The sequence below is a fragment of the Acinonyx jubatus genome, chromosome A2 (assembly GCF_027475565.1).
Source record: "Acinonyx jubatus isolate Ajub_Pintada_27869175 chromosome A2, VMU_Ajub_asm_v1.0, whole genome shotgun sequence".
Classification (NCBI taxonomy): domain Eukaryota; kingdom Metazoa; phylum Chordata; class Mammalia; order Carnivora; family Felidae; genus Acinonyx; species Acinonyx jubatus.
The window spans coordinates 25,736,396-25,764,280 of record NC_069383.1 but is presented as its reverse complement, the minus strand read 5'-3'; the positions used below and the strand labels follow the sequence as shown (position 1 = coordinate 25,764,280).

General features: G+C 36.1%; 1 protein-coding gene and 1 pseudogene across 6 annotated transcripts in view; one reads left to right on the top strand and one right to left on the bottom strand.

Annotated features, from left to right (window-relative positions):
* The window catches only part of GRM8 (glutamate metabotropic receptor 8), a 758,955-nt gene that overhangs the window by 15,285 nt on the left and 715,785 nt on the right, over positions 1 to 27,885 (bottom strand). The gene's annotated exons all lie outside the window — the stretch shown is intronic.
* On the top strand, positions 9,956 to 12,812 carry LOC128314659 (ATP synthase F(0) complex subunit C2, mitochondrial-like; annotated as a pseudogene).

Sequence of the window (27,885 nt, the reverse complement as noted above, 5' to 3'; positions counted from 1 at the left end):
GGGATCAGTAAATCAGATTTGAAATCTGGAAAATGGAAAATTTGAGGGTTCCATCCCCTCTCAAATCAACATCTAGGCTGGGACGGCAACTCTTGGATGGTTCTTTTAAACTATAAGTATGACAATATTGTTCTCAACAACAGACAATATAAATTAAAAGTCAGTGGTCTACATCTGGGAATATGAGAACTCTGGATTCAGCTCTGGATCCCTCTCCCATGTAAAACATTATAACTGAGGGTAATTCACTCCCAGGATTTATAAGCTTCCATAGACCTAACTTATAGGAGACAATGGATATAAAATATTGGCACAACATCCAGCATATAGTATCAATAAGCTATACCTATTATTGTCATAACTTAACCTTGACCCTGTCCTCCATTCATCCTCCTCCATTCCTCACACAGTAAGATTTAACAGTACTGCTCTCTCAAAATTAGCTTCACAATTTTTAACCTTTTAAATAAAGAACACACACATGTACACACACAAGATACAGGCATAAAATACCTATTCATATGGAAATATGCCTATGCTTGTAGTAAACTCTAGGGTCAGCACATTCAAAGACTCATAGTCTAGCTTCATTCTGAGAAAAAGCACCATCCTGAGTTTTGTGCTTCTTCTGTCAGGTAGAAATCAGTGTTGCTGACCCACCCACAAGTCAGAGACATTACCCTGTGTTTTCATCAGAGGAAAGGAACATGGGTTTGCTCTGACCCATTTGTAGTCTCTCATCACATCCCCTTTTGGTCCTGACACATGTTAAAATCACGAGTCAAATCAAAGGGCAAAGCCTCTGGATGCAGAACTGAGTTGGTTCACACGTGAGGTCTGAATCCTTAACCTTGGACTTATTGGGAATGGTGGGAACGAGATGCACAGAATAATAAAGCGTCAACCAATAAGTAATAGATTAGCTCTGCCAAGGGTAGAAAAGGACAAGTGGAAGGAAACTCATGATCCTCTAAAGAGGAAGAACAGATATTGGATTTATAATGAGTGTTTATAATTAAATATATATGATATTTAATATTGGGTTAGTAAATACAGTAATTTATTCTTTATTAAAGTCTGATAGACATGTTATAACGTAGATGTTTTCAAGTAGAGTGTTATTAAATAAAATGTAGTCTTTAATTTTCAATTATTCTACATAGTATTATTCATAGAAACATAATAAAAATAATTTCTCAAACAATGATGTTGCATTTTCTACTGTGATATATGCAAATGAATATGAGGCATCTACTTGTTGTGTGTTTATTGGCTTCTCTTTTACAGGGATTTTTCTCTATATTTCCCTCCATGGACTCCTGTTTTCATGCTGCCTTTTATCGTTTAGCCTTTTATCATTTTGCAACAGCATGATCAGAACTGAGAGTAAGAGTAAGGGAGATACCTTTAATTATAATGATTTGAACAGTATCTATTTGAACAAATACAAATATAATAAATATAATATTAACAAATAAACAACAGTTTAAAACTCTTTAGAAAGAAGGGACAGGAAACAATTACTGCAAGAACAAACTTTATCTATGAACTATATAATCACACACACACACACAGACACACACACACACACACACACACACACATATATGTTAATCCTTTGCTGGAATTTAAATTATAGGAGAAATTTATTATTTAGGTTGCATTACTGAAGGAAATTTGGTAACAGTATGGAAGTGGTTCAACTATAATTTTGTAAAAGGTGCTAAATCTTGGTTCAACTAGATACTTCCCATATAACCTTTTATAAAGCCAAAAGAATTAAATCAGTACCTCAGTGCAGGAACTTTTGTGAAGACATAAGATATTATAGAAATACTATTGTTTTTTCCTAGTGATATTAATGTAGTAACTAAGAACCAAGAGGAATGGTGTTATGGCTGAATTGTGTCCTCCCCAAAATTCATTTGTCAAATTCCTAACCTTAAGTGATTGTATTTGGAGATGGAATCTTTAAAGAGGTAATTAAGTTAAAATGAGGTCTTCAGGGTGGACCCTAATTCAATCTGACTGGTGTCCTTATAAGAAGAAGAGACAAGGACACACAGATCACACCAGGGATGTGTGTACACAGAGGAAAAGAGCAACCGAGGACACGGAAAGAAGGTGGCCATCTGAAAGCCCCCGACAGGCCTCAGAAGAAACCAGGACTGTTGACACTTTGATCTGTGACTTCTAGTCTCCAGATCTATGAGAAAATAACTTTATATTGAGCCCCCCAGTCTACGGTACTTTGTTATGGGAGCCCTAGCATGTTAACACAAGTGGAGAATTAATATCACTCAAAGAGTTCTAAAAGTTCTGTCATTATAATTAGTTTGTGCTTAAACATACTAATAACATTTCAAAGATTTCTGGTGATTAAACAGGTTAATTTAGGAACTACACAACAATTATAACCACAATAGCTATTAGTGGTTGAGGATAAGATATCAGCATTATGCCAAATATTTTATGCCTATTACTCCCTCACAATAATTTTATTAATTCAAGAGTGGGTCTATTTTGGAGAACTTAAATACTATTATCAAAGTCACACAACTCATGAAGATAAAGCTGAGGCTTAAACTGAGGTTTGTCTCACTTGAAAGCCCATATCCTCACCACACACAATGGCTCCGATCAATACACAGAGATGTGAAAGAGCAGGAATAATATGGTTTGAATCTTCACCACATCAAATCAGAAAATCATCCTTTTTCTAATAGAGTTGGGTCAAATTTCTTAAAAATTAAGAAACTCCATTAAAGCACTTGACTTAATACCTAACTGAACATTTAGAGGTGTGTTGTTTTTTTTTTTAAGACTGCTATTATCAGCCAGCTACTTTCCTCATAAGAAGCTTCACTGCTGATCCTAGAAGAGCTCTTTCTTATGATTAGATCTTGTTGAACTTAACAGAACCATCAAGCTGGAAATATGAACCAAAAGAGCTGGATTAATTAATCTTTTTAAAGAGTTTGCAGTGGCCAGAGCAGAGAAGTAGCTGTTGGAACCACGACCACCAAAAGGGACAAGGATTCCCTTCCTTCAGGAGACAATTGCAACCCACTGTTCTGGCACAGACACCACTCCATCTCACAGCCACCAGACACAGGCTACGGACAACACAGTAGTCAGACAACTGGGAATCAGTTGTACAGAAGAACAGACAGACAAGAATTAGAAATTTTTACGGAGAACCAACAGTATGAAAAAGAAGCATCAAGCTCCACAAACAGAATAATAAACACCCAAGGAAATAGATTCGATAGAGTTAATACAAGAACAGTTTAGAAGTAAAAATAATTATCCTTGAAAAGTTTTGAAAGAATAATGTATCCAGAAAAAGTATCAAATCAATATCATAAAAGTTAACATTTTTATCATTAAAATTAAAATTTCTATAGGTGAAGGACTTCTGATTCTGATTATGAAGGAGCAGCTATAATCAAACCAAGCCACTCACTAAGAATAACTATAAAAGAATCATAAAGTTAAAAAAAATAAGAAAGAATATGTTTGGAGGCATCAGAGAAGAACCAAGGCAGCCAGGACTCAAGGGGCCAAGATCCTAGGAAGTAAAAAAAAACAAAACACCACAAACCTTGATGTGAGCCAGGAATTCTCCACTGCTTTTATCCATAAGAAATGTGCTGATTCAATGTATGAGTGTTCGAGGGCAGAAATCTTTAGAAAGACCTTTCAGCAGTCTCATGGGGCTGGGGAGACAAAAACTGGAATTCAGGGTTACCAATGCAGCCAGACTTGAGCACCCAAGACTCCAGGGTACCACAGAGAGATGAACCTGACATTTTACACCGATTTTTTTTCTTGAGACTTTGCTGAACCCCAACAGGCTAAAAAAATCAAACATAATTCAGATTCAGAGGCTAAAAAGCTATACAGACTATGCAACCTTATCATGGTGCAAGGGAAATAAAAGTTGGAATTCAAGTCCATTAATTAGGATGGGTAATCATGAGCATCCTGGACTTTTAGCTAATATATCTGAGCAGATATCTTCCAGGATAAAAGAAAAATAAAAAATAGACAAACCCATAGAAAGACCAAAACGTAGCCTCAAATTATCCTGGTCCCAGATTATAACAAGGTGAAATGCCTCTATTTTAATTGCTGACTAATAAAGAGTTGAAGCTTCTCTGGAAGAAAAAGAAATCTGTAACATCTACATTGTTTTTAATACAGAGAGTCAGGTATTCATTTAAAGATTACCAACCAGGCATGCCAGGATACAGGAAGAAATGACCAAAACCAAGGGGGAAAAAAATCTCAGAAGGTAGTAATGATGCCACAGGTGATCTAGATACTAAACTTCTCAGACAAAGGTTTACAAAAACTTGAACGTAAATATATTGAAAACAACACATAACTGGAATATGTATATTTAAAAACTGAAATATATACATATGTATTTTAAGAGTCAAAGAATGATGGGACTTTAAAATGTAATAATTGAATTTTATAGATGAGTTTAACAATGGGTCACATACAGTAGAGAACATGACTAGTGAACTGAAAGATAGCTCAGTAGAAAATGTCCATATTGAAGCAAAGAGGTTATAATTAAAATTTTAAAATACAGAAAACATTATTAGAGATATATAAAAGAAGATAACAAAATTTGAATGTAGATGAATTTGGGGTCCCAGAAAAGAGAGATATAGTAGGTAAAAAGAAAAAAACTTAAAGAGATAATGGTCAAGAATTTTTCAAAGACTAACAAAAGATAGTCTATTAAATTGCACAGAGGAAATTTACCACAGGACCATATTCTGGGTAGTCTTTTAACAAATTTTAAAGTTTTGATACAGAGTATGTTAATCTGACTAACATGGAATTAGGGTAAAAGAAGAATTAGGGTAGAGATAAATAACAAAAGATACAAGAAAAGCACCAAATGATTGCAAATTAAACAACACATTTCAAAATCACTTGTAGGTCAAAGAAGAACATACGCTGAAAATTAGAAAATATTTTGCACTGAATAATAATGACAATGCAACATATCAAAAGTTGTGAGATACAGCTAAAGCAGACTTAATATATATTAGAAACGGAGACATGAATAGACACTTTCCCAAAGGAGGCATCTAGATGGCTAACAGACACATGAAAAGATGTTCAACATCACTCATCAGAGAAATACAAATCAAAACTACAGTGAGATACCACCTCACACCTGTCAGAATGGCTAAAATTAACAACTCAGGCAACAACAGATGTTGGTGAGGATACAGGGAAAGAGGAACACTTCAGCACTATTGGTGGGAATGCAAACTGATGCAGCCACTCTGGAGGTTCGTCAAAAGATTAAAAATAAGACTACCCTCCAACCCAGCCATTGCACTACTAGGTATCTGGATAGAGGAGTGCTGATTCGAAGGGGCACATGCATCCTAATATTTATAGCAGTACTATTGACAATAGCCAAATTATGGAAAGAGCCCAAATGTCCATCAACTGATGAATGGATAAAGAAGATGTGATACACACACACACACACACACACACACACACACCAAGTAGAATACCACTCGGCAATCAAAAAGAATGAATCTTGCCATTTGCAATGGCATGGATAGAACTAGAGTGTATCATGCTAAGTGAAATAAGTCAGTCAGAGAAAGGCAAATATCATATTCATTCATATGTGGAATTTAAGAACCACAACAGATGAACATAGGGGAAGGAAGAAAAAATAGGATAAAAACAGAGAGAGAGGCAAATCATATCTTGTGATAGGTAGTGCCTAAGAATTTAGGAAGTGCAGTCCCTTTCAGATTAGAGATCCAAGTTCTCAGGAAATGTAGTGGCAGAAACAGTTTTCCTGATATCCCATATCCTCTTCTAATCTATCGTGTCTCCCTGCTTTTTGGAAAGGAGGAAAATGGTGATGAGCACCCTTCTCCAGAGAGCTGAAGAGACTAATTACAGTTGCAGAGCAGGATCTTCACTCACCCCTTATCCATGGACTGGATCTGAAGAGCCTGAATATTTTTTTTATTTTTTTTAACGTTTATTTATTTTTGAGACAGAGAGAGACAGAGTATGAATGGGGGAGGGGCAGAGAGAGAGGGAGACACAGAATCAGAAGCAGGATCCAGGCTCTGAGCCATCAGCCCAGAGCCCGACACGGGGCTCGAACTCACGGACTGCGAGATCTTGACCTGAGCTGAAGTCGGACGCTTAACCGACTGAGCCACCCAGGCGCCCCATGAAGAGCCTGAATATTAAGATTGGCTGCTTTATTAAGATGAGCCTTAAGATAGGTGAGTTGGGGAAAGGATAAATATAGCCCTCTCTGAAAGGGTTATGACTCCATATGGGACTTAGCCTCAAAGACTCAAAACCTTCCCTGTGTCCCAAGCTCTGATGAATGGCATCTTCCATAACTCTGGGATGATGGCTTCTCTGCTCCAGCAATATTTTTGCCTACTTTTGTCATGTACATGTCCAATGCCTATGTTCTGTTTGTTCTGACCTCATCATATCACCATTTCTGGGACAATCCAGAGAGGAGTGTCTTTCAGTGTAAGGAAATCTTGTTCCTAGAACTGACGCCTCCAGAAGACACAGATGAATGTCAAAGTAGCCAGATTTCCTTTCTTTTCTTTTCTTTTTTTCTTTTCTTTTCTTTTCTTTTCTTTTCTTTTCTTCTTTTCTTTTCTTTTCTTTTTTCTTTTCTTTTTTTTTCTTTTCTTTTTTGAGAGCGAGAGAGAGGGCACAAGTGAACGAATGGCAGAGAGAGAGAGAGAGAGAGAGAAGTGGGGCTCACCCAGGGCTCATGCTCACCTGATGCAAGGCTTGTACTCATCCGGAGTGGGGCATGAGCTCACCCGAAGCAGGGCTCAAGCTTACCCAAAGCAGGACTTGAACTCACCAACTATGAGATCATGACCTGAGCAGAAGTCAGATGCTTAACAAGGAGCCACCCAGGTGTCCTAGACAGATTTCTATGGAGGAAATACTTCAGATCTAATATTGTTTTATACTTTGTATTACTGCCTATCATGCCTGACACAGACACGTGGATCTGCCTGAATGCCAGCAATGGCAGAAGCATTCAGGAAAACCAGAACTTTACCAATACATATGGTGACCTCCCCAAGTCTTCATGCCTAGCCATGGTGAAGTCATGCTACTAATATCAGACCAGTGATCTGCTTCACTGTGTACTGAGCACACAAATTGGCACTAAGTACCTCATGTTGGAAGCTCAGTTATTTGTAGTGATGACAGCTTTCAGGAAAAGAGAATTATTTCAAATGGGTCTCAGACATCGACCCACCCAGCAATCACAGCCTAAAGAAGTTGTGGCTATCAAATAACAACCAGTGAAAGGTGGAGAATGTTTTCAGAAGGCTTACACTTTTCTATCACAGTTAAAAGTTCCTCTTCCTACAGATTATTCCATAAACTCTATGGTGTGAAAGAGAGCTTGGTTGTTCTACAATCCCATTAAAGCTGAAAAACCTTGTCCAGCTTTAGCAGAGGCATATACTTAGAATGAAGTTTCTAGAAACTAACTCAAGGTCCCTTCCACAGTAGTTTCAACCAGCCACCAGGACTATTTCTTGACATTCATATTATCCTATGCATAGTCCTGCAAATGAGGTAAGTTAGAAGAAGAGATTGTGAAGTATGAGCTAGAACCATGAAATTTGTAGAGCATATTCTAGAGCCATCAATCCATCAGAAATCTCAAGCATGTAACTCTCCTGGGATACTGAACCCAGAATTTATCTCAGATTTCTCCCCTTCCAGAAAGCATGGTTCCAGAATTGGCTTCATTGATACGCTGCATGCAGATGATTCATTTTGACTCCACACAGATCAACTGAACCACTGCTTAGGTCCTGAATGGCCTGACTCACTGGCATCTGCGTCTTCTCCTGGGGGCCTATGTTGCTTTGTTGAGAGTAAAATCACCAAATTACTCTTCTAGTTGTCAGTCAGCATCCAAAATGATGAGCTCTGACATTAAATATTCTGCTGAACCATCGAGCAGAATACTGGAACTTTCTTGAAACTCACTCAGCTCTTTACCCTACCCTCACCTGTAACCAACTTTACAGTGCTCTGTAATGCCATTCTCCAACAAACTCCTCCATAGCCCTAGTCTCTTCTCCCTGCCTCTACCCTGCAGCCTTCACTGAAACTTCTCTCCTCCTAAAAATATTGTTTCTCTTCCAGTCTCTCAAGTGATGGTTGTTTTTATTTCCTTGATCCATATCCCTCAGGGAAGACAATAGGTTAGGGCATTCCATACTCCCCTTTGCTGTTTCTGGATCATTACAGACTCATCCTTTCCCTCAAATATCTTGCCTTATTAACTGTCATAACATTCAACCGTATACCCTCTCTCTTCTTGTTTCTATACTTGCCATCATTTGCCCTCTTTCATTGATTCATTCATCCTCTTACTCTTACAAGCAATGCGGTTATTTTGGATAAATTCCACATCCATGTACATGTCTGTTCCATCCCCCGATATATTACTTAGATTATTTTCCTCATCCTCCTCCTTTGCAATGATGTTGTCCTTTACTCCATCCATCTTAGCCACTCATACTCATGATCACAGCCAGAATCTTAAATAGTCTTTTTGGTTTCTTGGAATAAAAGTTGTAAAAAACACTTGTGGCTTAATATATTGGTTTTGGGTAAGAGATTATTTACATTAGCCTGTATTTTTCTTTAAGTCACTCTATTTTTCACTTAGAATAAATATAGAGTTGTGTTCACAGGCTTCAGTGATGTGAGCACTGTTGCCCAGGTAGGACAAGTATCTAATATCCAGAAGGGATGGGCATTTCTCATTTCTCATAATGCATGTTTCTGTAAGGAAATGGCTTGCCAGACAGCCTGTTAAGGTACCAGGATTAATGTAAATGTGTTCAGGGATCTTTTGCGATAAAACTGATTATGACTGGTTCCAAGTGTTTTAAAACCAAGGCTGTTAACTTTGATCATACGTCACCGTGATAGAATGTGGACTTTTCCAAGTGTGAAAATACCTGGATTATCCTAAATAATAAAGTACTGCAACTTGTATTTTTCTAAATAATAAAAAAGTAAACCGAGCTAACATCAAATAAAGTATGCATAGTTATAATAGCTGTTTTCTACATTATAGTGTCAACATTTTTAATTAAATATTTTATATTCAGAAAATGACTTTACATGTGTAGGTTTTTATGTTAATTACCAACAACAATATTTGCTGTAGTTTTCATTGCCAAGGTCCTATTAGATGATAGATTAAATAAACTTTTATGGATGGCATAAAGACAACTGTCATATGTACCATTGTGTGTATAAAATAATATCTCAAAGACCACAAGTCAACTATAAACAGAATTTTGAAACAAACTATTTTTAAGTTGGAGGACCATCTGGAAGCTATTATTAAAACTGTGTTCCTAAGAGCAGGCATGGAGAATTACGTGGACAAATTATCCCATTGGTAAATCTGATAGACTGATTTCCAAATATGTTCAAACTATTGATGCTTCAGACTTCGGAATAACTACACCCGAGTGAAACCTTTAATTGCCATGGAGGAAACGGCTCTCAGTACTCTCTCTTTTAATGTTATAGAAAAAACAGTCCTGTACCTTTTTTTTTTCTTTTATTACTCTTACCAAGAAGCTTTAGGTGCAAAGTTATAAATATGGTAGCTTGACAAGGAAAACATTTTGAGGGAAAAAACACATAGTTTAAATTGGGATAATGGGGGTAACATAGGTATCAAAACATGTGCTCCTCCTTCTATTTTATGGAATTGTTTCTGGGAAGTTCCTGATCAGGAAGGGGCAACTCTGGCTAGAAACAGTGTGACCTTTTAACTAGTTTTCAACCAATATAACGTGAAAATAAAGGACAAATGTCATAAAAGTGTTTTTATAGAATGTACAATGAGAAACCAAGAGGTATGGGTACTTTCTCCGCAGCCCTTTCCCCTTTCGCCTTTTCGCTGTGTATGCTAAAGAGGTACTGGAGGACGGTAAGACTGTAAAACTGAATCAATAGGGATTCCTGAATGACCACATGGAGGAGAGCAGCCAGAAAGCCAGAAACAGCTTCATATTGTTATGTGAGGGGGAAATACAGTGGGTACTCAGAGCATCACTCTGCATTATTTCTCTGCAGGTGGTGGATTTGTACTGACCAAATGGTCAGTCAGCCCCTCTGGCTAATGTGTGATGGCTGAGCTGAGTGAAGGATACTGTCTATGGCTATGTCAGAAAAATGAATTAACAATATCCTCAGATGGACTGTAATGATCGACCTTGAGAACATCATTACCATGTTCTAACAAAGTGTCTAGTCTATCAATATAATCCCAAGCCATGAAATTTATTCCTAGGTTCAGTGACCTTGCTCTTTGGTTAGGAAAGAATGAACCAAGCTAGGTTTTCTATTAAATTTTCAAGGAAGAATCATTTCAGGCACTTTATATAGGTTTCAGTACCTGAGGGAGTTTACAGGAAAGTAAACCTATATAACTCAGCACTTCCAAAAGGAAGTTGGACCGTCAAATTAATCGTCTAAAATTCCAAAGTCAGCAACTTAGCACCTGTGCCTGATGTACAGCTCTCTCTTTTGACCTCTTTCCCTCAGCTAGTCCACATCTGACACTGCCTCTAACCAACTTCCTTGTCACTGGAAACAACTATTGCCAATCTCTGAAAATTAAAAAAAAAGCTACAGAATTATGGTGAAATCTTCCCTCACACAGTAAACTTTGTCCAAGTTTTATAACTTACTTCTTTTTTTAACATTTATACTTTGTTTCTATTGCATAGACTTCCCTCTGTGTCCTTTTTAATTCATGATTTTCTTTTAGATATTATTGCCCTTAACTATTTACTCCACTCTTCCCCATAATGATTACACATCTTTGCTTATTGTCATATTTTTGAACCACTCCTCAGGGAAGGATTTCTTTCTCCATCTCATCTTTATCAAGGCTCATCATGTGATATGTTTTCAACAATAAGTTGTGAGCAGATACAATGTACATCATGCCTGAGCAGAGGAAGCTGTAAGCATCGAGTGGTTGGTTCCTGCTGTTCTCTCTGCCAAGAGAATCTATATTCCAGATGGAGGCTGTCCTTCAGCAGTGCAACTATAAATCTCTGACAAGCAATGCAGCTGACAAATAAACCACTGTTGCTTTTTTTTTTTTTTTTGAGTTGTTTATTACAGCAGCAGTCACTAGCAAAGCCTAACTAATATATTCTGGAGACTCAATTTGGTGCAGTTGAAAGGCCATCCTATGAAGAGAGTCAGAAAGCCAAAGTTAAAATGCGTGACTTTGCCACCCCTGGTTACGATAACTCCGAGCCAATAAATTAACTTCTATGAGTCTTTTTTTCGTATGTAAAACAGGAAAAATTATTCCTGACCTGATAAGCTAACAGGGTTGATTATGTATACTATATAAAAAAGCATTCTGAAAGTACTGAAATCATACAATGGTTGGCTGTTAATGGTATTCAGTACCAATATATTCCCTCAAGTATTCCTGCCTTCAGCTTTTCTGTTAAATATAAGGAATTTAGGAACATCTGGCTTTCACAAAGGGTTGATCAGGGGCAGTAAGACTGAAACAATACAACCAAGCCAAAGAGGTAATTAGAGGTAAAGATCAGGTCATCCTGCGGAAATCATGATTCAGTGGGGAACTCAGAAAACCCTAGTCAGGGTGGAGAAAGTGAGCCTTACTAACTGGAACAAAACCAAAGAGAGTACTAGTAGGGAGAGAGCTCCCCCAAACCTAGGATAATAATAAATATTTACAATAGTGTTTATTATATGCCAGGCTCTTTATAAGCACTTCTCATGCATTTTCGCTTTATAGGAATTCTCACAGCTCTCTGAAGGAGATACAATGCTTATCCATACTTCACAGATGAAGAAATGAGGTGCAGAGTATTAGGACACTTGCCCAAGGTCACAGAGCTAGTGAGTGCCACAGCTGGGATCCCTTTGACCAGATCAGTGATTCTATAGCTCTAAGAAAGGAAAAGGAGCAAAGTTTCATAAATTCTAAAAAACAAAAACAAAACCCACTGTATTCAAGGGGAAAACATAAAAGAAAATTGATAATCAACTAGGGTAAACCTATCCATTCCTTGCTAAGAAAAGTTATTACTGTCAATACTTAAAATAGCAGGAAAAAAAATGAAAAATATTAACTTGATTCTCTGTTGTTTCCAAGACAGTAATTTCTCATTAGGAATACATTCTGCTTAAAATAAAATCACCTTTGCTCTTCCTGCCCCCTGCCCCTCTGTCTTCTCTGCACTGGGAGCAACTCTCCTGCCAAAGTCCCTTAGTGCAAAGTTAGTCTGCCCCTTCTTGGTCAGGAGCACCTCTCAGCTGCTGAGCCAGTCACTGTCTGCAGTGTCGCCAAAACCACTGGAGACACTGACAGATGGAGCCTTGGCAGCTTGGCAGTCCCACACCCCCGACCTCACGTATTCCCAGCCGCAGCTTCCGGACCAGCGCCATTTCAAGGGACAGGGCACAGCAGCCAAGTGCATTGGGGCTGGGGCTGCCACGGTAGGCGTGGCTGGCTCCAGGGCTGGGACAGGGACTGCATTTGGGAGCCTCATCATTGGTTATGCCAGGAGCCCCTCCCTGAACAGCTCTTCTCCTACACCATTCTGGGCTTTGCCCTCCCGGAGGCCATGGGACTCTTTTGCATGGTGGTGGCCTTTCTCGTCCTCTTCTCCATGTGACAGAGCTTTCTCTACTTCCCATAGGTCTTTTTCCAGTGTCTCCTCTGCCCTGTTTGCTCCTTTTCCTATATCTCCCCAGGCAGTCTGGGGAACGTGGCTGGCTCAGGGTTTGACAGAGGGAAGACAAATAAATTCTGTATCAATAAGAAAAAACAAAATAAACAAAATCATATATGTGAACAAAGACTTATTTACAAAGATGATAATTAGTAATTATTATTAAAATTTTTGTAAGTGGCATAACCCAATGACCAAAAATAGAAGAATACATAAATAATGGCATAGCCATGGGAAACAATAATCTAAAGAATAACATATGTCGAGACAGATCTGAATCTATGCTACCATCTCAAGACGTTTACCTCTAAGACCAAAGTTAGAAAGAAACCAAAACATTAGCCCTCACTATTCATGAGCAATAGAGTCATGGGTAATATTTCTTTCTTTCGGGTTTTTTGGTCTAAATTTTTAAAATTTTCTACACTGTGTATAAATTGCTTTTACAAACTAAACAAAGGAGAAACTAAACAAAGGAGATATGCCCTTCATTTTGCAGGTACATGAATGTATATATGTGTGTTTTATTAAAACAAAGAGAATAACTAATGAAAGGATATAAATGAGACCACCTTTTAGTAGCTCCCTCTTGCCACTGAGGAAGTGGATGAAGTGAACGAGTAAGCCATATCCCTTGTTGACCAGACAAATTTATAGAAATATGATTGTAGTGGGGTTTGCATGACTCTTCGAACATGACAATGAGTAAAGTTAATTGCCCTCATAGAGAATTACTCCTGTCTTTGAAGTAGGGATTATCTTAATGAATTAGAAAATAAAAATTTAAAACTATCAGGTTTTTTTTAATTTAGGAACATAATACTTGAGTAGCTCTTTGCAAATATATGCTTACGGACTATTTATTTACTGTTGATTTTGCAACCCTTTTGAACACTAGTTTGTATTTATCAATGTATTTACACAAGGCCAATAAGAAATTCTTTATAAACTTTATCTTACTTCAAAAGAACTATACATTATATGCATTCAGTCCATTGATAACTCAGAGTTCTACAATATGCAGTTTTTGGTGAATTTTGGTGTGTCAAAAGACATACAATTTGTTACCGTATATTTTCTTTTTACTTTAGGAAATTGTGATCTTTGCATGAGGCTAATTTCCCTTTTAGAAAGTTAACTCATTTGTAACAAAAACTTTCAGTTGTTACATTTTATATGGTAAATTATGTTTTTATATTATATTTAAATGAACATACATTTGACATAATTAGAATACTGCAAATATTCAGTATTTGGCAACATTCAAAAGCACTTCTTAGATAATTTCCATGTTTCTTAATCAAATTTTAATAGCTGTATAATTTCAATCCTGTTGACAACAAATTAAATTAATATCCTGGTGTTATATATTTAGATTTTTGTTTCTATTTGGGGCCATATTATCTAAAATTACTTTCCTCATCACTCCTTATCTGTATTTCAAAGCGTGAACTTTTAGTCCCTCATTTATCTCCCATTTACTACATATTTTCTACTTCCACCACATCTTTATGGATATCTTTTGCCCAGGTATTTTTACTTTGATTATAATCCTTCTTTAGAATTACTACTAGAAATGGATTTATTTAAACAAAAACATTTATAGATCATATCAGTCAGGATTCAACCAGAGAAGCAGAACCAACTTCTAAGACTAGATAGACAGATAGATAATAGATAGATGATGGATAGACAGGTAAATGGATAGATAGATGGTGACACATTAATAGATGATAAATCTCCTTGGATATCCTTTGTCCTTTACAATTCCAATTCAATTTTCATACACACACACATACATGCACACACACCTACTGGAATTTTGATTGGGATTGCATTAGTATATAGATCAATTTGCATATTTGATATCTTTGCAAATTAAGTCTTCCCATCTGGGAATGTTTTATATACTTCCATTCATTTAGGTCCTCTTGTTAATATATTTCCATATTATTTAATAGTTTCAGGATAGAGATCATGTGCTTATTTTGTCAGATTTATTTCTAGGTATTTGGTATTTATGTTATTAGAAATTCTTTATAAAATTTCATTTTTATGTGTTCATTTTCTATATAGAAATACAATTAATTATATATATTGGCTTATATCCAGTGACCTTGTTACGTGTACTTATTAATTCTAACAGCTTAGCCGTAGGGTCCTTTAGAATATCTATATTCACAATTCATGTCATTTGTAAATAATGAGAGTTTTTTTTCCTTTTTAAACTTTATGCCTTTTATTTGTCTGTTTTGGTATGTTACACTGGGTAAGAATACGATCATGACACTGAGTAACAGTGATAATTGGTATCTTTGTTTTTCCCCCTGAATTCAGGGAGAAAATTTTCAATAATGTACCATTAAATAGGATTTTCGCTGCATTTTATTTAACTATTCGCTATCAAATTAAGAGAGTTTTTTTTCTTTTATTTCTTTTTTTTTAAATTTTTATTTATTTTTGAGAGAGAAAGAGACAGCGTGAGTAGGGGAGGAGCAGAGAGAGAGGGAGGCACAGAATCTGAAGCAGGCTCCAGGCTCTGAGCTGTCAGCACAAAGCCTGATGGTGGGCTTGAACTCTTGAACCGTAAGATCATGATCCGAGCCAAAGTTGGGCGCTTAATTGACTAAGCCACCCAGGTGTCCCTAAGAAAGTTTTTTTTTTTCTATTCCTAATTTGATAACAGTGATTTTTAAGTTATAGGATATCAATTTTAATGAATTTTGGTTACTTTAAGAATTGGCTTTTTACATTGTTTCAGTCTTCCTGTCTACAGAATGCATACTTTATTCAAATCTTGTTTTCATTCTTTGAACGGAATCCTGTAATTTTCTTGTTAGAATTATTATCCTATATTATATTTTTATTAGAAGTTAGATTTTATTGGGGCGCCTGGGTGGCTCAGTCGGTTAAGTGTCCGACTTTAGCCAGGTCACGATCTCGCGGTCCTTGAGTTCGAGCCCCGCGTCGGGCTCTGTGATGACAGCTCAGATCCTGGAGCCCATTTCAGATTCTGTGTCTCCCCCTCTCTCTGCCCCTCCCCTGTTCATGCTCTGTCTCTCTCTGTCTCAAAAATTAATAAACGTTAAAAAAAATTAAAAAAAAAGAAGTTAGATTTTATTATATTTTCTTATTAGAATTATTCTTGGAATTTAATGATTCCATTATTAATGGGGTATTTTTTTTACCCATTACATTTTCTAACTGGTAGGATAGAAGAAAGATGTTGATTTTTTGTTTGCTATTTATAATGTATGTGGTCATTGTATTGTGCCCTAAAATTTCTTATTAATGTAAGAAGCATTTATTTGATGTCTTTTGATATTCTAGGGATATGGTAGGTGGAAAGAAAGATATTTTTCCCTCTTCCTTGTCAAGAACTGGGACTCTTAATTCTGTTTAATGTCTAATTGCACTAGCCTAAATTTCTGGACAAATTCTAAATAAAACTGATGCAAATAAACATCCTTCTTTTGTTGCTGATTTTGTCAAGAATCCCTCTGGAATCTCATCATTATGAATGATGCTAAATTTTTAAGATGCATACACTTCATTATAAAATGGGAACAACTCTCTATTATTATTTTTCTCAAAGATATTTTTGTCTTTTAAAAAATAACAGGTATTGAAAGTTTCATGGGTTGTCTTTTTGTTTGTTTTGTTTTGTTTTTGTTTTACATGGTCCACTGATAGGATCTTAAGGCTTTTATGATTTGCCCAGTTAACTAGATACCCTGGTATATTTATTATCGTCTCCATTTGTAAGTGTTTTAATGTTCTGTTGAATTGCTGCTTCCAGTATTTTACTTACTTTTATATCTTTATTCATAAGAATGGTTAGTGTAGCACCTGTTAAGTAATATGTACATTCTTAATAACATATTGCCTTATAATAACCAAGGCATCTTAAGAATACTATAAGTTCTTAAAAAATAAAAACATTCAGTGTTTAAGGAAAGGACAGAAAAAAAATCAAAGTATATTTTATCACCAAACTAAAGTGTGTCTTAGAATTTAAAAATAATACATTTTCTTAGCATAAATTCTCATTGCATAAAAATGTTCATGCAAAGGCCAGGCTTTTATAAAACCATCAAAGGATGAGATAAATCTATTTGGTTTTGATATTTAATAAATTTCTTCCATTTTAACACTCTCAAAACATATCAATGTGGAATGTATTCCCACGGAAAGTCTGTCATTTCCTAGCCATACCAACTTTGGCAAATGATTTAATATCATCAAACTTCAATTTCCTCATCTATAAAACTGTTACAACAATACCATCTCTAATTGTCTCACTAGATAACTATGAAAATAAAATGAGATAATGCATGTGAAATCGTCTCATAAACCATAAAGACCATAAAGTGCTGTAGGACATTTTGGATATGTGGTATTGACCATAAAATTTCAATATCTGCCCATGTCACATGCCTCAAATCAGACACAACTGCTACAAACAAAATAAAAATGCTGAATAACAAGAAAGGAGACAAAGTACCATTTATGTAATATTGAAGATTTATCAGACTAATTATTTCTCTCTCTCCCACTATTGTCGATACCAGTATCTAAATCTACATTGGTCCAATTCCATGGCCTCTTCAGTTTCTTGCATCCCTTGCTTGCAATAATTGTGCTCTTCATCCCATTTGCCTTCATAATAACTGCACGTTTGCCAAAGTCCCAGCTTACAGCATTCTAAGCTCTGACCACCGTCCTACTCTTTCAAGCGTCTTCCTTCTGTATGTACCAGTGCTAATCATTCTTCAACCTGACTTTTTCCAACAGTACACCAGTATTTAAGCCTTGTCCCATTCCTCTAGTCCTTCCTTATGTCTTGGATTTCATTGGCTGCCATTAAAAACATTGCTTGGCAAACATCCTCCCTCCCTTATTCCTGTCATTGCTCATTCCAGAAAACTGAATCCCAAAGCCTGTTTAAATATAACTCGCTGCGGCTTTTATGCCTGCACCCACTGGAAAGCTAAAAGTGAGCTTGTTGTAAATTGGCCTCATTTTAAATTATTGATGGTAGGCCTCAACTAGGCCTCCTTCAATGCTATTAGACTCTTGTGAAATCGCTGCCCCACTTCTCAAGAACATGGCTAATTTACATCTCCTTCCTCAAAATGCAACACCCACTCTTCTCACCTTTATCTGATAACTGGTTGTTATTTCACTGAGAAAACAGAAAGGACAGAGAACTTCCACATACTTCTGAACCACATTTGAATCTACTGGCTTCAGTAACAATTACTTCTGTCTTTTCTATTATCACGATCTAAGGCCAACTCACCATTTGTGAGCAAGAGTCCATCTCTTTTACCTGTTAAGGGACAGCACTTCTGATGATTGCCCTTGCTAATTCCCAACCATTAAAAATCTTCATTTTCGTCATTTTGCTGTAAAATTCAGTGAAATTGTTATCTCTGCGTGCTGAATCCACTTGCCTTTCTCCCAGTGTCTGTTGAACCCATTCCAGTCAGGCTCTATGAAAACTGCACTTAACTTCACCTCCGTGTTGGCAAATCCAAATGACCGTTGCTCAGTCCTTCCCTCTCAGCAACGTCAAACACATTTAATCCGTTTCAGTTGCTCTCCTAAGACGATTTGGAATATTCTATTTTCCACCTTCCCAAGTGAAATGTAGTCCTCCAACTAAACAGACTTTTCAAAGGAGCCATTCGAACATTGCATATATTATTAACCGTCAGCTGACCTTCCATCTTCATCCTCAACAGATTTTCTGATCCACCAAAGGGACTACAACAACCACGAGTGCGACCCCACCCCATATCTGAAAAACATTTGGTCCACAGTGTAGATAACTGCAGCTCATTATCTGTTTATCACATTTTCATTTTCCCCAAACCCTTTTATACAGACCTGAGCATCAGCCACCACAATTTTTATCTCGGGTACTTTAGAGCTGTGCTCTTGCCTCAACGATAATTACTCTATCTGAAGGCCTCAATTTATAAAGTATCTGCTTACCTAGTGCTTATGACGTAAATGTCACAGTTCAAGTACTTGATGGAGAAAAATAGTAAATGAAGTGCACTTGTTTTGAAGATAATTTCATTTAACATCTCCAAAGCAGGGCATAATTAAGTTCTTCTGTCATACAAAGTGATGGAAGCTTTAAATAAGTAACAGCTGGTTACCCCAATGATGGAGCCACAGCAGGGCAGCCCTGGGCAAAAAAGCTGAGGAAACTCAACCCAGGCAGTATGTTAATAGGCACTCATCATGACGAAGGTAATAGCTTAAATAGAAAGACACCTGGAAAAGCGATTAAACAAGTACCTGTCGCTCCTTGCATGCAGTCCAATGGCATTAATGTGTAGAAATATGAATGATAAGCACTTATCTATCAGTCCTGCAGTCAAATGCCCTTTCTGTGTCCAGATAAAAGTAAAGTTGCCTCTTTGTAGGTTGGTGAACACTTAGAAAGTGCTCATTGTAAAACGTAACTACTATTTAAAGACCACATTTAATTCAAATAAGAAATTAAATTTAGCTTATCCGTTAATTTAATATTAGCATAGTGGTCGAAACAGTCATGATCCCTATAACAAGTCAATATGATTGTTATTCCCTTAAAAACTCTTGCACAGATTTTCATGAAATCAAATTTGCAACAATGACCTTAAAATGCCAGAGTTAGCCTTTGTAAAATAAATATGTTATTAAAGATATTAAATAATTGCCTCCTTCTTTGGAAAGCTGAGTAAAGTTGTGTTTGCATGAATTTATTGTTAAAGATTTTTTTTTACAAAACTAAGTTACTTAATCTGTGCGTCAACAAGGAGAAAAAGAAAGTTTGAGTTATGCACTTTGTTCATCAGAATTGTTCTTAAGTCATATTGTTGATCCTCTTGACTTAAAATCATTTTGAAGGCTGTTACACGATTAACTCTCCTAATTAGCATTTTATTATATCATTTTAAAGCAATAGTTTATTATCATTTATTAAGCATTATTAAGCAAGAAAATTTAAAGCAAGCAAGCATTTTTAAGTGACAGCGATGTATTAGTCACCAGGCCTGTGTCCTCAAGAAGTTTATTAATCACAAGAGAAAACAGATACAGAAGCAAAAATGCCACAGTAATATGTTAAATGCTAAAATTGAGATATAGAAGCACAAAGAAATAGCACGGAACCCTGATTGTGAGTTCAGTTACATTTTCGTGAAGGAGATGTGCCCAAAATAGATCTTGATAGACAAGTTAAAGATAGGAAGGGTGGGGGGGTGGGGTATGAAGAGTTTTCCAGTCAAGGGGAAGAACAGGAGCAAAGGCACGAGGGTGCGTAATAGCATAGCAGAGTTTGCCCTTCATCTCCGTAAGTAATTGTAATACACAAAATGGTTAGTGGTGTCTGGGGAAGAAAGCTAAGGGATTTTCATTGGGGCTTTTATATGAAACGAATGTTAAAGAGCTTGGTCTTTAAGGAGATTTAAAAAGGAATTAAAACCACAGCTCCCTACTGTATTATAAAGGCTGGGTGTAAGTAAGACAAAACTGAAGTTTCAAAAATCTTTCATGGTTACCTTTCTGCCCAAGTAGCAATTCTCAACCTTTTTGGATTCAAGATTTTAAAATCTTACAAATTATTGAGGGTACCTAAGTGCTTTTGTTTATGTGGGTTCTAGCTGTCAATATTTATAGTATTTGAAATTAAAAGAGAAATTTAAAAGAATATGTATTTATGAAATTAAAAAAAATGTTTAGCCCATTATATGTTTCAAAAGTAAACATATTTTTTGAAAAGTATTTATTCAAAATATCATAAATAAATACACAAGTAAATTTGTTTGTATATTACTTAAGAACATTGAGCAGTGGCTTTTGTTTTCTTTTGTTTTCCATTTTTGCAAATAGCATTAATTCCCAGATTAATAGAAGACAACTGGATTCTATCTTCTTCTATATGCTGTCTATGGTTCTATGTTGTTTTGGTTAAAGTATATAAAGAAAACTCAGTCTCACATAGATAATACAGTTGGAAAATGGAGGAGTATTTTAATAACCTTTACAGATAATTATCGATATTCTTCTTTGATATTACCCTATTACTCAACCATAGTAGTTTCTTAAAGGTTAGTTGTAACACAGAATCTGAAACAATTTCAATAAACTTTCCATATACTATTACATTAAAATCCATTCGTCTCTTTTGCATTTTGAATGGATCTTTCATCCCTGTACGATTTTGTAACATCGTGTATTTATTACTGGGTAAAACTTTGCTCACCAAGCTATACTAGTCTTTCATTTTGACACATTTCATTATACATTATTAAAAAATTACATTTGTTAACAACACCATTTATCTTGTCAGAAAATTCTTTATGAATTGAAAAGCTATCAAGCTCACGGTGATAGTACATGTTTTCCAAAATTCTACTTTTTGCTTGAAACCTCAAATGTTATTATTGGCAACAAATAACATCAGTCGTTTTAAGTAACAAGCTTACTCCATTCGTTTTTGAGGAAATATCTGCCATATACCCAAGTTTGAATAACCATAATTTATCTGTCAGCCATTTTTCCAAGTAAAAATGGCATTCCATGAAAAAAAGCAGCTAGTTCAGCTTGGAACTCAATCTCATAAGAGTTTTTCCTTGAGACAACCATCCAACTTTGGAAGTTTAGAAGTGCTTCGTTTTTTGTTATGTAGAAACCTGGTAAGTCGAGATTTAATGAAATGAGGAATTCTGACTACTTCTTCAATAGCAATCAACTGAGATTGCTTCCCCCCACCCCAAATATAAGTGAAGAATATACTGACTAATAGCACAGTTTTGGTGTCAGCGTCTTGATTCATGTTAAGGAATGAGCACTTTTACCCACAAGTGCTTTTGCATCAATAGTGCAAAGGTCAACCCGGTGAAAAAGAAGATATTTTTGTATTATTATAAAAATAGTTTTTACTTCACAGCTATGTAAAATATTTGGGGGGACCCCCAGGTATCCTCAGGCCACACTTGGAAAAATGTTCTGCCAAAGCCTCATGTATGCATCTGGTTCCATCCTACCACTGAATTAAACTAATTTTATCACTTTGAAAAACCACCTTTTTTCTCGCTTCTTAATTCCATGTCCTTTCCCTGTCTTCATTATACGTAAACCTTTCCATCTTTCAACATCGAGTCTAATTCATTTCCATTCCACATTTCTGAATGTATTTCTGTATTATTGGATTAGACAAATAATTGTATGCTGGAGTCAATTTTATGTGTCCACTTGACAGGCTAAGGGATGACCAGATAAACGTTATTTTGGGGTATGTCTGTGAGTGTGCATCTGGGAGAGATTGTCATTTGAATCAGTAGACCATGTAAAGAAGATGCCCCTAACCAACATGGGTGGGCATCAGCCAATATATTTAGGGCCTGAATAGAATAAAAGGGCAGAAGAACTACAAATTTTATGTCTTTGCTCAAGCCGGGATATCTATCTTCTCTTGCCCTTGGACATCAATGCTCCTGGTTCTTAGGCCTAAGAATTCAGACCAGGATTTATAACACCCTGTGCCCCCAGATCCCCCAATTCTTGGGCTTTTGGATTCAGTCTGATACCACTGGCCCCCCCAGTGCTTTGGATTGGAACTGACCTTTCTGGTTCTCCAGCTTGTAGATGGAAGATCATGGGACTTCTCAGTCTCCATAATTGGGTTAGGCAATTCCTATAATAAATCCCTTTGTAGACCTATAGGTCTAGATCTAGGTCTAGACACTTTATTACTCCTCCTACTTCACTATAGTACGCGGCCCAGAGTTGAGCATATAATAAATAAAGATATCAATAATATTTTGAATTTTATAACTCAATATTTTTAGGGTAGATCACAAATACATATATGTATTGTACATGGTATTTACACTATGTATGTAAGTGTCTTTATGCAAAAAAAATTTAATATGAATTATTTTTGAAATACGTTCTTTGGGTAATCAAGGAATATCAGAGATGTACTTAGCTGATATGGAATATCAATTTACAAAGCAATGTAGAGGACATGGCATACAAATATTATGATAACGTAGCTATGTATAGTGGAAAGAAAACTGCGTTGGGAGATAGAAAATCTACCTTTAAGAGTCCACACATAATGGACTGAGGAAACCATAGGGACTTAGAGCAGCCACAAAACTTGGGTCCCAGTATCTTTAACAGCAAAATGCTCCCCTTCACTGTGATATTTAAATAAGAAATTTTATGAGAATTTTTTTCTTATAAGCAAAGTAGCATTCAAATGCAATCTTTTGGTGTTAACTATTACCCTGAGACTTGCACATTAATTGCAAATTAGTATCAGGTATAAGATGACTAGACACACATCCTCCTATAGGAGGACTTGACACATCAGTGAGATATCTTTGCGTGTTCAGTCCAAAAACAGCTGAGGTACACAATGCTCCACTTAGAAGACGACTTGAATGTTGGTTAAGAACTACATATGTACACAGCTCACACATAACCCATATAAAGCAGAGAGCCTTTACTTTGAAAGCCTTCAGGAATGACAAGGCTCTGAAGAGATGATACAGACTTATACAGAGCACCACACACAAAGATATCATAAAAATCATCAGATTTATCTTTTCTCCTTTAAAGTTTTACCCTCATCCTCTACAACCCCCAGCTCTCTCTAAAAGCATTCTGTGTCCTCTTTCTTACCATACTCAGGTTCTCTAATGTGACCACCCCTTCACTTCATCCAGGTCCCTACTAAGAGCACTTTCCCCCATTCTGACTACTGTCCTCTTGAAGATGACAGCAGTAGCCTGTTGAATAAAGTGTTCCATCTTGTACACAAAATCCTGAAGACTAAACAGTGGAAAGTCAAGACTTAGAGTTTTTGTGGTCATAAACACACACTTGGACCAAAAAAAGTATAAGCATGTGAGTTCTTAAAATGAAGTTGGAAAAAAAATATCTTTAGAGAATATGAACTATGCCAGTAGACAAGTGCTCTGACCTTCCTTTTATGCAAATGGATAAGCAGGAGAGGTAGTTTGCATTTTCAGAGGTCTTGGTGGGAATGGGTCGTCATGGACTCTACACATACTCTACTCCGCTCCCTTGCCTGTCTCAATCACCATGTTCCCTCATTCCTACACTCCCTGGTATTTCTTCTCAAATAAACTGCCTGCACTCAAGTCTTTGTCTCAGGTTCTGCTTTCAGGGAAACCCACACTCAGACAATCACCAGCTTTTATGAAACATGCACTACATTCCAGAATCTTCACAAATGACATCAAATCCTGAAATAATGCTGGTAGAGTCCTCATCTTAAAGATGAGGAAATGATGTTTTAGACAGATTAATATGCCCAAAGCCACATAGCTAATGTATAACAGACTTGGATGTGGGTATCTTTGGACCATTCAACTACTATTTCTTCTATACGACACCAATTTTGTCAATAGTCACAAACATAAATTGAAGAACTCCTATATGCAATACCCTTGGGAATAATAGTTCAAATGATTAAGGAAGTTTTTTAAATCTATGTGCATCCTATCCATTGTGAGGTCTGAGGTTGGAAGTTTCTAACCAGATTAGTTCACTTTGAGGGTCCAAAAGTAAGCATTGTTCTGGAAGTACTAGCATCATTTTATGGGTTTCATAAAATTACATACCATTTCACAGAAACATAATTTCCCTCTCCATAGACCATAGACACTTTTCTCAATGTAGCCCATCTTCTTGTTTTATTTTACCAAAACCTAATTCAGCACTATTATAAATGTTCAAAAAGAAACAAGTCTTAAAATAATGTGTTTCTATTATCTTCGTTTTACAGGCAAGTACAATGGAATGCATATTGTTGTTTGTCATTTGAATTATCATAAATACTTTATGTACTTTTTCAAGAAGCTTCAGTTTAGGAAAGGGATGACTCACAAATTTAGAGAGCTTGCATTTCATAAGTATGTAAATGTAAATGTACAGAACTTAGTAACTTTTACGAAGTTTCATACTGTTAGAAGTAATGGGGCATCATACAAACAATGGTCAACTGGAAATGAAAAGCATGTGAATTCTTATTATTATTCCTTTCCTACGGAGTCCATAAACACTTGGTCAATTTATTTTATGTATCCTTAGCTACAAATGTCTTATTTGTAGAATAAGGTTAACAATCAGAAGGACCATTGACAGAATAAAATAATGATTGGTAATAACTTCAGAAATATAAGAAGATAATAAATCAGTTGATATGAAAAGATTCTGTTTCTAGTCTAGCCTTCAGTAAATTTCAGAACATTTTAATCATGTGTCCAGATTATATATGTTTCCACAAGACCCACTTCCTCGTTTGTTTGTCTCTTTGAATTGATGTCTAAATAGAGAAGTTGGGGACACCTGAGTGGCTCAGTTGGTTGAGTGACTTTAGCTCAGGTCGTGATCTCAAGGTTCAGGAGGTCAAGCCCCACATTGGGCCAGCTGCTGTCAGTGCAGAGCAAGCTTTGAATCCTCTATCCCCCTCCCTCTGCCCCTCTCCCACTTGAGCTCTCACCAAAAAAAAAAAAAAAAAAAAAAAAAAAAAAAAAAAAAAAAAAAAAAGATTTTTTAAAATAAATAAACAAATAAATAAGTTGGCTTTAGAGAAGAATAACAAAACAAACTGGCATTTCTTTCATTGTATCATATTAATTATGCCAGATCTCCACAAGCCTTAAAAATACAATAATTGCAAATTAACATTTATAAAGCACTTTTTTTTGTGCCAGGAACAATACTAAAAACTTTACATTCATTATCTTCTTTTAGTTTAATCCTAACACAACCAACAAGTCAGTCTTATTATTCACATGTTATACCTGGTGAAATTTGAGCTATAAAGGGGAGAGCTGACTTACACAAAGCAAGCATCACACAACGAATCTTACCAGTCAGCCTCCACCCCAGGTTTCCTGCTCCTGAAGCTTTGCTCTTGCTACTTCTTTATTAATATGATTGGGTCTTAGCAACTACATGGCAATATTTAACTAAATAAAATTATTTTCTTAAACATTAGACTTAACCAATATTGAACCTAGGAAGTTTTATGATAGGCCAATCATTGATTTTATAGATCAAGATATAGACAGACTTACAGATAGGTATTCCTTATACATAAATCTCAAAATTGAGAATTCTGTCAGGTGGACCTCTTTTCCTTGGCAAAGCTGACATACAAACTAGAATTCTGAGTATCTGTTGAGCCAAAATATTAGCAATCAGAAATTACAAATGAGTGATTTTAATGATAAATCCATTTGAACACTGCCTGAAATGCTTCTTAACATCCATAAAGATATTTTTGCTAGCATAAATGTAAAGTGTGTCTGAAAAGGACCGGTCTGTATGAGAAGAAGGAAGTATTGGGAAGTTCTGTTTGTTTACTGATTTGCTGGAGAAGGTCGTTGAGGGTTTTTTCTTTGTTTGTTTTCTTTTTATTAGAAAGTGGATAAAATATTTTCATCTGATAAAATTGTTCTACAATAAAATCCACTCTCCTCCCCAAGAAAAAGGGGGTTAAAAAGCATAGGACTTTAAGAAACCAGGGGCTATGTTACAAAATCCACCAGTAAGACTAACACCAGGAGAGACTGGGGGCCGCAGTCCAGGTATAGAACACAGAATGTCTGCCACGTGGTGCAAGGCCAGAGGAGCAGAGGGGCAGAGGAGAACAGTGACCATAAGACTACGGAGACACTGGGTCAGAGACATTGAGTGAAGTTTCTCCCAGGCAAGGAAAAGAGTAGCATGTACCAACAAAATTAATAGGGATGTGCTAAGAGAGCAATGATCATCTTTCTCTGAAGAACAGATTTTAGCAGAAGGTGGGTCTGAGCCATTGAAAAAAATCCTACGGCAGCCTCTGTGTGAGAAGAAAATGAACCTATGTGTGCGTTAGCACAGGTTTATAGCTGTGCTGCTTTTTAAAATTTAATTTGTTTTGTTTTTTATTATTTTTCTTTTGTAATTAAAGTATAATTAACATACAGTGTTATATTAGTTTCAGATATACAATATGATTCAATAATTCTATACATTGCTCAGTGCTCATCAAGATAAGTGTACTCTTAATCCCCTTTACCTATTTCACCCCTCACCCCCACATCTCCCACTGGTAACCACCAGTTTGTTCTCTGTATTTAAGTCTTTTTTGGTCTCTTTTTTTCTTTGTTTTGTTTCTTAAATTCCACATATGAGTGAAATCATATGGTAATTGCCTTTGTCTGACTGACTTATTTCACTTAGCATTATACCCTCTAAGTCCATTCATCCCTGTAGATGCAAATGGCAAGAGCTTATTCTTTTTTATGGCTTAATAATATTCCATTGTATATAATACAATGTGTTATTACTTAAGTTAGCAACTTAAGTGTCTCTCTCTCTCTCTATATATATATACATAAATATATATATAGCTTAATAACATTCCATTGTATTATATACATTATATTATATACAATGGAATGTTATTAAGCTATATGCATATAAAGACACTTAAGTTGCTTCCATATCTTGGCTATTGTAAATAATGCCTCAATAAACACAATAAAATGCATATATGGTGGGGTTTTTTCTTTTTTTTAATTTAAATTCAAGTTAGTTAACATATAGTGCAGTCCTAGCTTCAGGAGTAGAACCCAGTGATTCAGCACTTACATATAACACCTAGTGCTCATCCCAACAAGTGCCCTCGTTAATGCCCATCACCCATTTAGCCCCTCCCCCCACCCACCGCCCCTCCAGCAACCCTCAGTTTGTTCTCTGTATTTAAGAGTCTCTTATGGTTTGCTTCCTTCTCTGTTTCTATCTTATTTTTCCTTCCCTTCCCCTATGTTCATCTGTTGTGTTTCTCAAATTCCACATATGAGAGATCATATGATATTTGTCTTTCTCTGACTTATTTCACTTAGCATAATATGCTCTAGTATCATCCCATTGTTGCAAATGCTAAGATTTTATTCTTTTTTATCACTGAGTAGTATTCCATTGTGCATATTCATATATATATAATATAATATATATTTATATATGTCAC